We start from the raw sequence: 13088 nt of genomic DNA, 5'->3' as shown, positions 1-13088 counted from the left end.
TGACAAATTGATCTCCTCCTTTATATGGAAAAATGGGACCCCCAGGATCAAACGTGGGTTTTTACAAAGAGACAGATCAGTTGGTGGATTAGCACTCCCAAACTTGAGAAATTATTATTGGGCAGCCAACATACAAAAAATGATCCTTTGGGTTCAGGCGCCGACACTAAATTGGTGTGAGATCGAGGCTAGTTCATGTCCCTCCACTTCACTTTTGGCTTTGCTCACATCTAAACTACCCATTCAGTCAACCCAATACACAGGCAACCCTATCGTTATTACTACTTTAAGGATCTGGTCTCAATTTAGACTAACTTTTGGACTCAAGGGGGCATCCAACCATAGCCCCATTTGCAACAATCACCTTTTTCTTCCCCCCAGTGTAGATGCAGCCTTCTCCTTTTGGCGAAGGGCAGGCCTTACAAATCTAAGAGATCTCTACACTGATAATTCCTTTGATAGCTTTGGCAAACTCTGTGAAAGGTTTAACCTCCCACAGTCACATCTTTTTCGTTATTTCCAGATCCGTAACTTTGCCAAGCTGAATAATTCAATCTTTCCAAACTCTCCACCTGATTCTGCTGTCGATTCAATTTTAGACATTCCTGCTAGTCAAAAAGGCCTCATTTCCAGAATATATATTTCAATATCCCAGCTCACAGAGACCCCACTTGATCAGATAAGAAAAACCTGGGAGGAGGAGCTGGGTTGCCCTATTGCTGACAATGACTGGGAGGAGGCACTCAGCAGAGTGAATGGGAGTACGTCTTGTGCAAGGCTGAGTTTAATACAGTTTAAGGTGGTTCACCGCACTTATTTTACCAATTCTAAACTTTCCAAAATATATCCTAATGTCACAGACTCCTGTAACAGGTGTAATTTATCTCCAGCAGACATGACACACATGTTTTGGTCTTGTCCTTGCCTTCATGATTACTGGACAAATATCTTTGGTCATTTGTCCAAATTTCTAAGTGTTACATTACCACCAAGCCACCAAGTTGGTATCTTTGGGGTAATACCAAATCATGAGAATTTTAGAAAGTGGGCAAAGGACACTATTGCCTTTGCATCCTTATTAGCGAGGAGGAGAATACTACTAGGATGGAAGTCACCGCTTGCCCCCACGGCGTCCACATGGCTTAAAGACCTTATGATGTTCCTCAATCTAGAAAAAATTAAATACAATTTAAGAGGGTCTCCTGAAAAATTTGAGTTAGTTTGGAATCCAACACTGGAATACATAAGAGAATTAAAAACTCTCGAAGATAAATGAGCACCCTTTTTGAACAGCACTATCTTTTGGCATGCCTCAGGGTTGTCAGAGTACAAGTTGACCTTGACACCTTATTTCCTTACTGACCCCCCCCCCTCCTTTTTTTGTTTTATTTTTTGTTTTTTGTTTGGTTTTGTTTTGTTTTCTATTCTTTTCCCTATGTTTCCATTGGCATGTATGGTGCAGATGATGTGCACTTCTCAACCTTATCTTAAAAATAATAATTTATTCGCATCATGGACATTTTGAATGTATGTTGTATTATGCATTGTATCATTTGTTACATTATGCATTGTATTATTTTTAATTTGGTGTTTATAGTATAATCTGTACGGTGTAGAAAGTGTAGTGTGGATAACTGGGTAGGGTGGGGAAATGAAAGGGTATGTTGTTGAAGAAAAATGGAAAATAAGCCTTCTGATGTAAATGGCTCTTTGTTATAACCTGTGAAATCAATAAAAAAATATATGTCAAAAAAAAAAGAAATAAACATTCACTTCTTGCTTGATCCTCATGGTCGAATTATGTCTGATGGAGCAAATCAGATTGAGTCTACGACCTTCCGTTCAAGAGTTGTTCGCAAAAAACTATTTCCCATTGTAACGAATGGGAAAAAACAAAAAACTGAAATTTGCTTAAGTGTTGAGGCCAAAATCATGGTTTGAGATATTGTGTAGGAGTATGTTTCAGACCATTTGGAGTTGATTGGTACCCACTTTGTGTGACATAAAAAAAATCCCCCCTTAGGGTTTAACTTATGGATGGATATGGATGACCAAAAAGTGTAGGATTTTCACTGGTCCTAGGGTTATGTTTATCTAAGTGGATCTCGGGTTAATTGTCCAGGGATACCATTAGAACAAATCACAATGCATGCTGCATCCAACGGTAACTCCAACAGCAACCAGGAGACAATATGCTTCATGCAGAAGAAATTTGTTTATAAGAATGAACCTCAGTTAAGGACACAGTGGGTTCAAAGGCCATCATAGCAGGGGTTATACATTTCACAGTGTTCTCCCTCAGTATCTCTTCTGTCTTATATTTCATTTTTAGCCTTGTGTGACTTGATCCACTTGGCCATTTAAGCCCCTCAATTTAGTCGCCTTTTTTCATTTATGACAACTTTTGGACATATTCTAAGGGATCAATAAAGAGTAAAAATGGGATATAAGATTTTTATCCTGTTTACAGGATGGCATGCTGATCCCTCAAAAAGCCAAAATGGGTTTACACCCCATATTGTCCTTCTAAGAAGTTCATACAAATCAAACCAACACCTCCTTCAGCCAAGACATTTTTTCATTTTTTCTAACTTCAGACATGTGCTGTGGGGATATTAAAATGGACAGGTTGGATCTACCACATTCACATGATCTACAAAGTGCCACACTATTGCAGAAAAAAAGAAATGTTGGATTTGCATTTCATCTTGTCCTTGGAAAAAGGCAATGAAAGTGGCATTTTTAGGAAAAAACGCCATTTTGGCCAACTTTGAAGGCTCATAGCCTCGAAATACGAAAACTAACATTCTCAATTTTTTGTCAACATGTTCTCTTACTCATGGACTATATATATGTAGAGTTTTAAAACTGCTAGCCATTCATGACCATAAGAGAACAAAAACAGGTTTTTTTTTTCATTGCTTTCAAAAAAAATATGCGTTTGTTTCGATGAATAAGTCTCCAATGGTGGGAAGGACTGTAATTCCTTTGTGATTTTGGACAACAACACAGGGTACTGCCCCAGTGTTCACATTTTTAGAAAATAATATGGTAGCCTTAAGAGAGGAGAGGGGTTTAAAAAAAAGTGGTGCTCATTAAATACAGGAATTTTCAGCCTTTTTTTAGGATGCGTCTATCCACATTTGAAGAGCCATATCTCAGAAACCAAATAAGATAACAAGCTAAAATTTTGGTTTTCTTCTAATGAGACATGGAGGAACATGTGCACCAAAAATCAGGAAAAACTGAGGACCATGGTGTCGGACCTGTTCCAACTGATATGGAATTGCCCATAATGGTGTCGCGACAGATAGCCTGATGGCATCATTCGTTTTAAGACCGTGGTGACGGTCAGAGAGGTCAAAATAGATCTCTTTCCGGATACAACGGCTTTCAGACTCACTTGATACAACGGCTTTCAGACTCACTTTTGACTCTCCATAGACAGTAAAATAATAAAATAAATTTTCCACAATTCTGAGTAGCCTTTTATAGAAACAATGTTTGTGGGGTACATGTAGTGCTTGCTATGCAAATTAAAGCTGTAGGTATGCTAGGATAATCATGTTGGTTGCAATGGTGGTTGCTAGGTTGACATTACAGTGGTGGTTGCTATGTTGTTGCAGCTCCTATTGAAGACCTATGTTAACAAAGTTTGAATTAAGATTTTAAGTTAACATATTGCTATATGATTTAGCTGCATAGGCTACGTAATGCCCAATCTAATAGATTCAAGCCTACTGCAAGCTAGGCTGAAAACGGAGGAGTTCGGAATGCTGGGGGTGAGCGAAGGTGCGTCTTACAACACGTGTGAGTACACCTTAACATGTTTCGGTACAGTTAAGCTCAATTTCACACCGGAATTCTCCTTTAAGTTTAAGTTAACAGTTCAAGCTAATAGCGCAAACAAAAAGTGGTAAGCGGAATAATAATAATAAGAAGCCTAGGAAAAACAGCACTGTACATTTTCATGCACTGTAATAATACTCCATTTTCAGAGTCAAGAGTCAAGACCAATGCATTCAGCTAGTACTAATCCATTGATGGACAAATTGTTTCTTCTTTGTACAGGAAAAATAACTTGTATGTGTGTGTGTGTATGTGCATTGTGCATGCATGAATCTGTGAGTGTTTTTGTGCGTGCGTGTGTGTGAAAGCGAGTGATAGTTCCACCTTGTTACTGTAAAAATTAAAAAGCAGAAAATGATGCGTTGTAATTGCAGGTATCGTTGACTCACAGACTCAAAACTGCAAGAAATTTTAAATGTAGGATCACTATGAGAAATATGGGAAGCCGTACGGTGCAATAACATTGGAATAATGGCACTACACACTGAATGTACTTACACACACTGAAACATTGACACATTACACTTAAACATTGAAACATTATACACTGTGCACTTTTACCACACTGAAAATGCTTGAACACACTGAATTTTCTGCCATACACACTGAATCTGTTTGCACCACACTGAAATCACTCGCCCAACTCGGGTTTACTTGCACACACACTGAAACTGCTTGCACTACTCACTGAAACATTGACACATTATACACTGTGCACTTTTACCACACTGAAAAACACTAAAACACACCGGAACTGAAACGCCAACACACGGAAGTTTCCGTCATACACACTGAATCTGCTGGCACTTCACTGAAATCACTCGCCCGACACACTCGTTTACTTGCACACACGTTGAAACTGCTTCCAATACACACTGAAACTTTTACCACACTGAAAATGCTTGAACCCGCCGAAACGGCATCACACTGAATTTTTCGCCATACACAACGAAACTGCTTGCACCACACTGAAACACCCAACACACTGGTCACATCAGAGAGTGTGAGGAGCTTGCTGGTGGGGTGGGGGAACAAAGTTCTAGACTGATTATGAAATGCAAAAATAAAGCGAAAGGTGATACAGCTACCATCAAATTAAATACACGTAACCCAGCAAGGAACGCAGCCGGGAGCAATGCTAAATATTTTAGCCTATGCAGGCTGGGCTATTTTAAATAAACTTCTTTCGTTTGTTTACTGATAAACAATGCACAGCAGCTGGATGTGATGCTCTCCTTACCCGACTGCTCTTCCCCAGGGTAGCTACAGCTACAGGCCAGGTAACCCAACTTACAGTCTAAGCATGAAATAAAAAGAACTAAGGTCTAAGGTTCTAAAGGCCGTGGCACGGTCCTCCGTCTGCGTCACGCGCACGCGGCACTGGTGAGCGCGTGACGAGAATTGCGTCATTTTTACGGCATGCGTCGCGTTTTTGAGTCGACCAAAATTTAAGACCGCGCGTCTCTTTCACGCGTAGACTGCGCATGTGTGAAACGGAACTGCTGTAAAGACGCCGCTTCAGTAGGTGGAGCACGTACAGAAATAGCGCTTAAAACTCAGCAAACAGAGACAGAAGAACACTTAAACTGGCGTTTCCTACACGCTAACGTTGTTATATGATGACAAACATTAGTCTTTGAGTATTTTAATAGTCAGTTGTAAACAAAGACCTCCTATGTAATCCAAGTTGTGTAAATGGACTGAAGTTCGCTCTAAATATATACTTTTATCGATTATGCTAACCGTTAGCATCTCTATGGGATTTCCCATACACATTAGCCATAAGCTAACCCATTAGTTTAGCTGTAACTTGGAATGCTAGCCTATGCGTGGTGTGCTGTGCCTGTTCTGGTGGATGATAAATGGAGAGAAAGAACCAACTCATCAAACTTTTCAGCAGACATGAGAAAGTACTCGTGGTGCTTCTCCTCATCTAACAGCTGCATCTTTTGTGTATTTAAGTGTGGAACACTCCTTCCCTGGCTCTGCCTAGTTCAGTGGTCGCACATCCCAGAGTATCACAGTTAATTCGTAGTGCGCCGGCGCTAACCTTGATCGGCTGGCGCGCATTCAGGACACAGACATTGGAGTATGCCTCGTATACGCGTCTAAAATGACGCACGTCAAACGTCCAGTGCCGCGTGCGCGTGACGCAGACGGAGGAGCGTGCTAGAGCCTTAAGGTGATTCGCTAGGGATTCGAGAGTAGTTCAAACTAACGAAGTAAACAACTAGCCTAGCCGCCCATTCAAATACAATGTAAGTTAGCCCGTTAGCTCGCAAGCTAACGTGAGCTAGCATAAGGGAAAATAGCTAACTCGCAGAGTCACACAGTTGAAACACCACAAACACAATAAATTAATCGAAAATAATGACTCACCTGAAAAACAACACAGCACACAGCTGGATGACGTGAGGCTCTCTTTCCCAGTGTGTAGGTAAATGTTTCAGTGTGTTTTAACATTTTCAGTGTGGTAAAAGTGCACAGTGTGCATTGCAACAATGTTTCAGTGTGTAGTGCAAGCAGTTTCAGTGCGTGCGCAAGTAAACCCAGTGTGTAGGGCGAGTGATTTTAGTGTGGTGCCAGCAGATTCAGTGTGTTGGCGTTTCAGTTTCAGTGTGTTTTAGCATTTTCAGTGTGGTAAAAGTGCACAGTGTATAATGTGTCAAGGTTTCAGTGTGTAGGCTAGTGCAAGCAGTTTCAGTGCGTGTGCAAGTAGCTAAATCCAGTGTGTTGGGCGAATGATTCTAGTGTGTTGGGCGAGTGATTTCATTGTGGTGACAGCAGTTCAGTGTGTATGGCGGAAAATTCAGTTTGTTAGCATTTCAGTTTCAGTGTGTTTTAGCATTTTCAGTGCAGTAAAAATTCACAGTGTGTAATGTGTCAATGTTTCAGTGTGTAGTGCAAGCAGTTTCAGCGTGTGCAAGTAAACCCATTGTGTTGGGTGGTTGATTTCAGTGTGGTGCCAGCAGATTCAGTGTGTTGGTGTTTCAGTTTCAGTGTGTTCAAGCATTTTCAGTGTGATAAAAGTGTACAGTGTATAATGTGTCAGTGTTTCAGTGTGTAGTGTGTACATTCAGTGTGTAGTGCCAGTATTCCAATGTTATTGCACCGTACGGTTTCTTATGGGAAGCCGTACGGTGCAATAACATTGGAATAATGGAACTACACACTGAATGTACTCACACACACTGAAACATTGACACATTACACTGAAACAATGACACATTATACACTGTGTACTTTTACCACACTGAAAATGTTTGAACACACTGGAACTGAGAAACCAACACACTGAATTTTGCGCCATACACACTGAATCTGTTTGCACACGCACTGAAAAACTGCTTGCACTACACACTGAAACCTTGACACATACACTGTGCCCTTTTACCACACTGAAAATGCTAAAACACACTGAAACTGAAAAGCCAACACACTGAATCTGTTTGCACTGCACTGAAATCACTCGCCCAACACACTGGGTTTACTTGCACACGCACTGAAAAACTGCTTGCACTACACACTGAAACATTGACACATACACTGTGCCCTTCTACCACACTGAAAATGCTAAAACACACTGAAACTGAAACGCCAACACACTGAATCTGCTGGCACCACACTGAAATCACTCGCCCTACACACTGGGTTTACTTGCACACACACTGAAACATTGACACATAATACACTGTGCACTTTTACCACACTGAAAAAAGCTAAAGCCTACCTTACATTGCCAGACTTTGCAAAGATTTGGAAAAGATTTTTGAAAGACTACAGTCTCAGACCCTCTCACATCTAAAGACAATTCATTGAGTTTTTAGTCACAGACTAGTCACAGGCCAGTCTCAGATTAGGATTTTGCAAAGACTGTGGTCACTATTTACAAGACTGCTGCTAGATTCCTTCAAATTATTTCCATCGTGCACTAGGCTATACGTCATCATCAACAGGAACTCACGTGATAGGCTACTCATATCAAAGTATTTTTTTCGCGTTTCTGCAGCATTGTTTGATAGTGTGCCATACTAACAGATATAGAGTTGTTCTGTCACGTAGAATAGCCGACTAATAAATTATAAGAAATGAAATAACAAATAATCATACAGGCTACAGCTGTCGCCTATTTTGCCCCTTCCGTTTTCGTGTTCGTCGACCGAGGTCACTATTGGTTTTTAATGTTCACGTCACTATTTGCATGAGCCACGACTGAAAAGACTTACGATAATATCAAACATGTTTGATATTGTCGTAACGGCAAAACTAGAAAAAGACTGACTCCGACGGACTTAAAACCGCTAAGATTGGCACCTTACACTAAACGATTTAGATGACGGGAGCGCGCCGAGATTCTAGTACAACTGGCAAGATTTCCGCCCGATTTTGGAAAAGTAGTCGGCGACTGTTAAAACAGACCAAAATCGTGCAATGTAAGCCAGCCTTTAAACACACCGGAACTGAAACGCCAACAACCGGAAGGTTCCTCATACACACTGAATCTGCTGGCACCACACTGAAATCACTCGCCCGACACACTGGGTTTACTTGCACACGCGCTGAAACTGCTCCCAATACACACTGAAACTTTTACCACACTGAAAATGCTTGAACCTGCTGAAACGGCAACACACTGAATTTTTAGCCATACACACCGAAATTGCTTGCACCACACTGAAACACGCGCTGAAACTGCTCCCAATACACACTGAAACTTTTACCACACTGAAAATGCTTGAACCTGCTGAAACGGCAACACACTGAATTTTAGCCATACACACCGAAATTGCTTGCACCACACTGAAACACCCAACACACTGGTCACATCAGAGAGTGTGAGCTTGCTGGTGGGGTGGGGGAACAAAGTTCTGGAATGATTATGAAATGCAAAAATAAAGCAAAAGGTGATACAGCTACCATCAAACTAAACACGTAACCCAGCAATGAACGCAGCCGGGAGCAACGCTAAATATTTTAGCCTATGCAGGCTGGCCTATTTTAAATGAAACTTCTTTCGTTCGTTTACTGATAAACAATGCACAGCACAGCTGGATGTCATCTCCTTCACCGACTGCTCTTCCCCAGGGTAGGCTTACAGCAACAGGCCAGGTAACCCAACTTAGCCTACAATCTAAGCATGAAATAAGAAGAAACAAAACCCAACAAATATCGTTTAGGCTTCTTAGGTGATTCGCTAGGGATTCGAGAGTAATTCGAACTAACGAAGTAAACAACTAGCCTAGCCGCCCATTCAAATACAATTTAAGTTAGCCCGTTAGCTCGCAAGCTAACGTGAGCTAGCATAAGGGAAAATAGCTAACTCGCAGAGTCACACAGTTGAAACACCACAAACACAATAAATTAATCGAAAATAATGACTCACCTGAAAAACAACACAGCACACAGCTGGATGACGTGAGGCTCTCTTTCCCAGTGTGTAGGTAAATGTTTCAGTGTGTTTTAACATTTTCAGTGTGGTAAAAGTGCACAGTGTGCATTGCAACAATGTTTCAGTGTGTAGTGCAAGCAGTTTCAGTGCGTGCGCAAGTAAACCCAGTGTGTAGGGCGAGTGATTTTAGTGTGGTGCCAGCAGATTCAGTGTGTTGGCGTTTCAGTTTCAGTGTGTTTTAGCATTTTCAGTGTGGTAAAAGTGCACAGTGTATAATGTGTCAAGGTTTCAGTGTGTAGGCTAGTGCAAGCAGTTTCAGTGCGTGTGCAAGTAGCTAAATCCAGTGTGTTGGGCGAATGATTCTAGTGTGTTGGGCGAGTGATTTCATTGTGGTGACAGCAGTTCAGTGTGTATGGCGGAAAATTCAGTTTGTTAGCATTTCAGTTTCAGTGTGTTTTAGCATTTTCAGTGCAGTAAAAATTCACAGTGTGTAATGTGTCAATGTTTCAGTGTGTAGTGCAAGCAGTTTCAGCGTGTGCAAGTAAACCCATTGTGTTGGGTGGTTGATTTCAGTGTGGTGCCAGCAGATTCAGTGTGTTGGTGTTTCAGTTTCAGTGTGTTCAAGCATTTTCAGTGTGATAAAAGTGTACAGTGTATAATGTGTCAGTGTTTCAGTGTGTAGTGTGTACATTCAGTGTGTAGTGCCAGTATTCCAATGTTATTGCACCGTACGGTTTCTTATGGGAAGCCGTACGGTGCAATAACATTGGAATAATGGAACTACACACTGAATGTACTCACACACACTGAAACATTGACACATTACACTGAAACAATGACACATTATACACTGTGTACTTTTACCACACTGAAAATGTTTGAACACACTGGAACTGAGAAACCAACACACTGAATTTTGCGCCATACACACTGAATCTGTTTGCACACGCACTGAAAAACTGCTTGCACTACACACTGAAACCTTGACACATACACTGTGCCCTTTTACCACACTGAAAATGCTAAAACACACTGAAACTGAAAAGCCAACACACTGAATCTGTTTGCACTGCACTGAAATCACTCGCCCAACACACTGGGTTTACTTGCACACGCACTGAAAAACTGCTTGCACTACACACTGAAACATTGACACATACACTGTGCCCTTCTACCACACTGAAAATGCTAAAACACACTGAAACTGAAACGCCAACACACTGAATCTGCTGGCACCACACTGAAATCACTCGCCCTACACACTGGGTTTACTTGCACACACACTGAAACATTGACACATAATACACTGTGCACTTTTACCACATTGAAAAAAGCTAAAACACACCGGAACTGAAACGCCAACAACCGGAAGGTTCCTCATACACACTGAATCTGCTGGCACCACACTGAAATCACTCGCCCGACACACTGGGTTTACTTGCACACGCGCTGAAACTTCTCCCAATACACACTGAAACTTTTACCACACTGAAAATGCTTGAACCTGCTGAAACGGCAACACACTGAATTTTTAGCCATACACACCGAAATTGCTTGCACCACACTGAAACACGCGCTGAAACTGCTCCCAATACACACTGAAACTTTTACCACACTGAAAATGCTTGAACCTGCTGAAACAGCAACACACTGAATTTTAGCCATACACACCGAAATTGCTTGCACCACACTGAAACACCCAACACACTGGTCACATCAGAGAGTGTGAGCTTGCTGGTGGGGTGGGGGAACAAAGTTCTGGAATGATTATGAAATGCAAAAATAAAGCAAAAGGTGATACAGCTACCATCAAACTAAACACGTAACCCAGCAATGAACGCAGCCGGGAGCAACGCTAAATATTTTAGCCTATGCAGGCTGGCCTATTTTAAATGAAACTTCTTTCGTTCGTTTACTGATAAACAATGCACAGCACAGCTGGATGTCATCTCCTTCCCCGACTGCTCTTCCCCAGGGTAGGCTTACAGCAACAGGCCAGGTAACCCAACTTAGCCTACAATCTAAGCATGAAATAAAAAGAAACAAAACCCAACAAATATCGTTTAGGCTTCTTAGGTGATTCGCTAGGGATTCGAGAGTAATTCGAACTAACGAAGTAAACAACTAGCCTAGCCGCCCATTCAAATACAATGTAAGTTAGCCAGTTAGCTCGCTAGCTAACGGGAGCTAGCATAAGGGAAAATAGCTAACTAGCAGAGTCACACAGTTGAAACACCACAAACACAACAAATTAATCGAAAATAATGACTCACCTGAAAAACAACACAGCACACAGCTGGATGACGTGAGGCTCTCCTTCCCAGTGTGTGGGTCAATGTTTCAGTGTGTTTTAGCATTTTCGGTGTGGTAAAAGTGCACAGTGTGTAACAATGTTTCAGTGTGTAGTGCAAGCAGTTTCAGTGCGTGCGCAGGTAAACCCAGTGTGTTGGGCGAGTGATTTCAGTGTGGTGCCAGCAGATTCAGTGTGTATGAGGAACCTTCCGGTTGTTGGCGTTTCAGTTCCGGTGTGTTTTAGCTTTTTTCAGTGTGGTAAAAGTGCACAGTGTATTATGTGTCAATGTTTCAGTGTGTGTGCAAGTAAACCCAGTGTGTAGGGCGAGTGATTTCAGTGTGGTGCCAGCAGATTCAGTGTGTTGGCGTTTCAGTTTCAGTGTGTTTTAGCATTTTCAGTGTGGTAAAAGGGCACAGTGTATGTGTCAATGTTTCAGTGTGTAGTGCAAGCAGTTTTTCAGTGCGTGTGCAAGTAAACCCAGTGTGTTGGGCGAGTGATTTCAGTGCGGTGCAAACAGATTCAGTGTGTTGGCTTTTCAGTTTCAGTGTGTTTTAGCATTTTCAGTGTGGTAAAAGGGCACAGTGTATGTGTCAAGGTTTCAGTGTGTAGTGCAAGCAGTTTTTCAGTGCGTGTGCAAACAGATTCAGTGTGTATGGCGCAAAATTCAGTGTGTTGGTTTCTCAGTTTCAGTGTGTTCAAACATTTTCAGTGTGGTAAAAGTACACAGTGTATAATGTGTCAATTGTTTCAGTGTAATGTGTCAATGTTTCAGTGTGTGTAAGTACATTCAGTGTGTAGTTCCATTATTCCAATGTTATTGCACCGTACGGCTTCCCATAGTTTCTGCCGTACGGTGCAATAACATTGGAATAATGGAACTACACACTGAATGTACTTACACAACAAAACTTACAAAAACACACACATATAGACACACTCACAGTATACATGCACTTGCACGCACGCACGCACATGCACACACACAGGCATGCACACAATCACACGCACACACATGCAAACATACACACACAGACGCATATTCCGGACCACTGGGTCTCTTTTGAAGTGCATGTCTGTAATTGCAGCATTGCAAGCTTAGAGAAAGGCCGTAGGCCTGAAACGTCTGTTCTTACTCGTGATTCTGTCTGTAAAAGAAACTCCTTTTGCTAAGACTTCGTCTTGTTCTCAAGTTGTGTTGTTTGAAGGCAACTGTTGTTGTTGCATAATTTAAATACTTTGGCATGGTTAGAGCCTTTTGCATTTTGATCATGAGTGCCATTGTTTCGCTCTGTGTGTCAGCTGAAAATTTGGAGTTTGAGTTGACTATTGCATCAAAGCAATCAAGAGAAACTGTAAAAGCAGCCAACTTTAGCCTCAAGTAAAAGCAGAATCGGTTAACACAAATAAAAAAGCAACCAACAAGTGCTCAACTTGTATGGGAACACCTTCAGGACTATTGGAAAAACATTCCTAGCGTCTATCTTAAGGTGGTTGATAAAATGCCAAGAGTAGGAAATGCTGCAATCACAGCAAACGTCTACTTTGAGGAGCCTGAAA

The sequence above is a fragment of the Sardina pilchardus genome, chromosome 7, assembly GCF_963854185.1.
Source record: "Sardina pilchardus chromosome 7, fSarPil1.1, whole genome shotgun sequence".
NCBI classification, from domain to species: Eukaryota; Metazoa; Chordata; class Actinopteri; order Clupeiformes; family Clupeidae; genus Sardina; species Sardina pilchardus.
The sequence above is the reverse complement of the archived record's forward strand: the minus strand, read 5'-3'. Positions refer to the sequence as shown.